The following is a 6,000-nucleotide window of genomic DNA, read 5'->3' on the forward strand; positions in this document are numbered from 1 at the left end:
TTATACACAAGGTTCATCCAGCTCTCATTGCAAGTGTCACTTTCTACATTCGGTTATTTTGATAAAAAATGGTGGAGCTTTAAATATCGACCGGCAGAAGTTTTTAACGGCAAGCCAGTTTTATTAGTGAAATCACTAAGGAGGTGAGTAAGGTTTATTGCTCAAAACTTTTTTCGGTTTAAAGCTACCTACCATTTGAAAATTTTAGGCTGGGTGCACGATTTATGGACTGTGAGGTTCGGGTGTAGGGTGGCTAAGTGATACAACGAGTGTTGAGTTAATACTGACATTTATTCAATAGCCTCGTCTTATAAAAAGGTTACACAGTACATAATCTTAGCTCCTCTACATCTCCTACCCAAGGAGAAATTAAAATAAAAAAATAAGTGTAATGTATTAAGGTGAGGGTAACTTAATAATAAATTTATTTATTTATTTATTTATTTATTTATTTATTTATTCTTTATTGTAACAATAACAATTTGTAAAGTACAATAGGCGGACTTAATGCTAATAGCATTATCTAACAGTCTACCATTGGGTTAAGCGGAGAACCTTTGTGTGGGTGATAATAATAATGTACAATAAACATACTTACCTACTATATGATATATACTAAAAACCTATACATAATATATACCTATATACTACAATAAACATACATATACATAAATATATATATATATTTGCAGCAGATTACATACAGAGATTACTCTCTCATGACTGAGTCAGAAACAACTGGACCACATGCGACTTAAAACTGGCGCGGCTCAGAGTAGCTTGAACGGAATCGGGAAGTGCATTCCAAAGTCTAACAGCTGTAGCAGCGAAAGAATTTGAATAAAAACCTGTACGGTGAAAAGGTGTTGCAAGGGTCAACCTGTTAGAGGAACGTAGGATTCTTTCATGAGTGGAACTTAAAAGTTGAAATTCGGATCTAAGATAATCTGGAGCTAGGGGATTATTAAGTATATTATAAAGTTGGCAAAGAATATGAAGATTCCTACGTTGTCGGATGGGCAGCCACTTAAGCTGAGAACGGAATTCAGAGACATGGTCATACTTACGAAGACAGAAAATAAATCTGATACAATTATTGAGAAGACGTTCAAGCTTATTAAGTTGTTCTTCAGTTAGATCCAGACAACACACATCAGCATAATCAATAATGGGTATAACAAGTGCTTGAGCCAACATTACTTTGGTTTTAATGGGAAGAAAATGTTTCAGACGTTGCAGGTAATGTAGAGACCCGTAGACCTTTCGACTGAGCTCAACGACATATGGGTTCCAGCAAAGGTTTGAATCGATGAGAAGACCGAGGTCTTTGACAGTAGGACTAAAAGGTATTGGAGTCCCGTCGAACATCAGAGGCAGCGTACTATTGATGTCTATGTTATTTATTTGATAGGTACTTCCAACTACAACCGCCTGACACTTTTTTACATTAACCTGGATCCCAAAGTTTTTAGACCACCCCAGTATAATGTTTAAATTGTTATTTATTATGGATATTGACTTATCTATGTCGTCTAAACTAGTATGTGTATAAAGCTGCAAGTCGTCTGCATAAAAGTGATAAGAACATGTAATATGAGACGAGAGAAGATTAATAAAAATAGAAAAAAGGATAGGAGATAAAATGCCGCCTTGCGGTACGCCGGCTTTCAGATCACACCAGTCGGATGTCTCCGCTCCGTTGCGAACCTGCTGCCGACGACCGCGAAGATAACTCGAGAACCAATCAATCACCGAAGGGGAGACGTTGCAACGGGTTAGAATAGTTAGTAAAATATCGATATCGACAGTATTAAACGCGTTACTAAAATCAATTAACACCAATATGGTAACTTTTTGGTTTTCCATGCCCTTTCTTATGTCATCAGTAACACGAAGCAGTGCAGTAGTTGTGCTGTGTCCGGGCCTAAAACCAGACTGATATCGATTGAGAAGATTGTTGTCAATCAAGTGTTTTAAAAACTGATTAAAGGCAGAGGCTTCGAGGATTTTAGACAGGAAGGAAAGGATGGAAATGGGACGCACATCATTTAAACGGATAGGATCAGGAATCTTGGGGAGAGGACGAACATAAGCATTAAGCCATGAGGTAGGAAAACGATGATCTATAAAACTGGTATTTATAATGTGCGTGATGACAGGGAGAATAAAACTGAGAATTGGGATCAGCATCCCGCGACTAATTTCATCCGGCCCGACAGCATTAGAAGTTATGGATGGTTTTTGAAACGTCGTCCTCGGTGTCAGTGAAATAGCGGCGTTTAGCGTTTCTACAAAATTGGTTGCATCGATTCCTTGCAGCTTTATACAATGACCAATTTTCATCACTGCGCTCCCGTTTAAACCTACGAAAAGCATTGTTCCGTCGTCTCATGGCTATACGAACTGCATTAGTTATCCACGGTGCGGGAGGACGCCTTATTTTGACTGCTCTCACTGAGCTTGTAAGAGACATAGATTAAGTCATGATGGGAAAACCCCGAGGCCGGTATTTGACCATGACTGGCGACAAGCTTTTCTGAAGAAGTGATTATCAAGTCAAGCAAGGTAGGTCCATGTTCTGTGAAGTGAGTTGACCCAGATGGGAGAATAGAAAAATTAACCGACTTGACAATATTTAGTAATTTAGAAGTTCTAGAATTTCCCTTCAAAAGGCACGTGTTAAAATCCCCAAGGATCAGATGATGAGCATAGTCTGAACAAACCGATTCCAGAAGCGACTCAAAGGTAGAAAAATAATCTATTCTTAAAGAAGGGGAATAAAAGATGCCAAGAATAGATTTACAACCTTTAACTGTGACCTCTAACAAGATATACTCCATTGAAGCTGAATATTCAGAAGGTGACATGGAGATTACGCGGTAAGGAATGTCACTACGCAAATATATAGCAACACCTCCCGACCCCGTGCCGTGTGGTTCCCGGCACCATTACAAAAGAATAGGACCACTCCATCTCTTTCCCACGGATGTCGTAAGAGCCGACTAAGGGATAGACTTGGGATTCCTCTTTAATGTAAATCCCTGCCAATCTAAGGTCTGCCGCGCCGATGGATGCATGGCTAGGGGCGAGCCTAGTCTCGAGCGTGCCACTTCCGCCATGGGGTTGGGCGACCCCCAGGTAATGGCTAGCCTTACCCTGGCATGCGGGGCTCTGCTGGGGCGGACAAAATTTTTCCCTAGCGTCTCGTGGGAATCGCATTATGAACCTTAAAAAGCATAGAAATGGCGGCGATGGTGTCCGCACCCCATCACGTCTCGTTCCCGGCGGGAGCGGTATGCGGTCTGCTGAAAGCCGCTTTGCGACGATGAATGTAAGAGGAGGAATGAAGGATAAGATTGAGGAAGTATGCCAGATGATGGATGAAAGACGTTTGGATGTGTTGTGCGTGAATGAAACGAAGCGGAAAGGATGCGACGCGACGCAGCACGGCCCTTACACGGCGTATTGGTCTGGAATTTCCAGTACCAGCCGAGGCTGTCAAGGGGTCGGTCTAATTCTTTCTGCACGAATGGCTGAGTGCGTGAATGAGTATGAGTGTGTCAGCCCTCGTCTTCTATGGATTAGGCTGAAAGTTGGAATCACTCGGATCTTCGTTCTAGGTGTTTATGCACCTTGGGATGTGGGTTCGAGGGGTACAACATCAGCAAAAAGCGAAAACGAGGAGTTCTGGAATAGTGTAAGAGAAGTATTGAAAGTTACCAAGCCAAATGAGAAGATTATTATGTTAGGTGATTTTAATGGATGGGTGGGTGTAAAGCGTGATGGATATGAAAAGGTGCTTGGTGCGTTTGGTGACGAAAAGGTGAATGATAATGGAAGAAGTGTATTAGAAATTTGTCTAGAGTGGGATCTTTTTGTGTCGAACTCAATGTTTCAACATAAAGAGATCCACACCTACACAAGAGTGGAAGGTATTTTAAAAAGTATGATAGACTTTGTGATTGTAGATGAAAGATTGAAGAACAAAGTGCTGGATACCCGTGCATATCGCGGTGCTGGCATTGACTCGGACCATTTACTGGTGATATCCCGGATAAGGGGTATCTTCAATCGCTGGCGGCACAGGGTAAGGGAGCAAACCAGCGCTTTGGAAAGAGTAAAAGTGGAAAATTTGCAAGATATGGATGTAGGTAAGAAGTATATTAATAGACTGAAGGATGAATTTGAAGATTTAGATGAAATGAGCGATATTGAAGATGGATGGAAGGAACTTTAAGAAAGAATTGTGAAAGTAGCTGTTGAAGTGTGTGGTGTAAGTAGAAGAAGGAAAGGAAAAAATCACAAAAATGCGTGGATGAGTAAAGATGTGCAAGAACTTGTGCGATTAAAGAAGAAAGCATGGCTGGATTTGTTAGCAGCAAAAGCTAACTTAAGAATGCAAGAGGTTATAGATGAAGATGTGAATGAAGCACGTAAGGAATATAAGAAAATGAAAGATTTGGTTAAGAAAGCTGTGATTAGAAAGAAAGAAGAGTATAAAGAGGATTTTGATAAAAGGCTATCAGAAGACTTTCAGTCAAATCTGAAAGTATTCTGGAAATCCGTAAGGTCAGCCCGAGGAAATACTATAACCAGAGAGCTGACTAGGATCAGATGCCAGGATGGTAGCGTTGTGAAAGGAGAAGAATGTGTACTAAAGATATGGAAGGACTATTTTGAAAGTTTATTTGAAAAAAAGGAAGGAAATAAGAAAGATTTCTGCTATAGCGAAGAAAAAGAGAATGAGATGGAAGGCGAAATTGAAATGTTCGAAATTGTGGAAGCACTTAAGAGTATGAAAGCGGGAAAGGCTGCTGGGTGTGATAGAGTGTCGGTCGAGATGCTTAAAGCAGGAAAAGGCGTAGTAGCTAGTCAGTTGTACTGCCTTTTCAATTTGTGTTGGAGAAGCGGCCGAGTACCAAAAGATTGGTGTAAGGCTGTTATCGTGCCACTTTACAAAGGAAAAGGGTCACAGCTGGACTGCAAAAATTATCGTGGTATAAGCCTGCTTAGCGTCATCGGCAAATTGTATGCTAAGGTATTGATTAATAGAGTCAGGAATGAAACTGATGACAAAATATGGGATGCTCAAGCGGGATTTCGAAAGGGAATGGGATGTACTGATCAGGTCTTTTCCTTGCGGTGCATAGCCGAAAAGTTTTTGGCCAAGAGTCAAAAAGTCTATTGCACATTCGTAGATCTGGAAAAGGCCTATGACAGAGTTGAGAGGAATGAATTGTGGTCAGCACTTTCTATGCATGGGGTGAGCAGTCTCTTAATACGAGCACTGAAATCCTTATATGAGGATTCGAGTGCTTGTGTCAGGATAAACGGAGCGCACACTGAGTGGTTTAAGATTGAGAAAGGCGTTAGGCAAGGATGTGTTGCGTCACCGTGGCTGTTCAACCTATTTATGGATAGCTGTTTGACAGATTTGAAAGAGTCTAAAAGTGGATTAAGGATGAATGAGTTACTCGTCAAATGTCTGCTCTATGCCGACGATCAGGTTATACTGGCGTCATCAGCGGAGGAGTTACAGGAGATGGTAAACTGTATGCACGAAGCTTTAAAAGAGAAAGGAATGAAAGTGAACGTAAGTAAAACTAAAACACTGGTTTTTGAAATGGAGAAAGAAATGACAGCATGTAATATTTTGATTGGAGGAGAAAAAGTGGAGCAAGTGAAAGAGTTTGTATATCTAGGATCAAAGTTTACATCAGATGGCAAGTATGATAGTGATATTGAAAGGAGAGTGAACGCGGGGAACATGGTGAATGGAGCTTTGCATGCCTTTATGAGCAGTCAGAAACTATCCAAAAAGGCTCGACTGGCTGTGCACAGGGGCGTGTTGGTCCCGACATTAATGTATGGGAGTGAAAGTTGGGTATGGCAAAAGAAGCATGAAAGCAGAATAAATGCAGTGGAAATGAGAGCGTTAAGGAGTATGATGGGTGTGAAATTGAGTGACAGGATAAGGAACAGCGTGATAAGGGAATGTTG

Source organism: Amyelois transitella, chromosome W (genome assembly GCF_032362555.1).
Source record: "Amyelois transitella isolate CPQ chromosome W, ilAmyTran1.1, whole genome shotgun sequence".
Lineage (NCBI taxonomy): Eukaryota > Metazoa > Arthropoda > Insecta > Lepidoptera > Pyralidae > Amyelois > Amyelois transitella.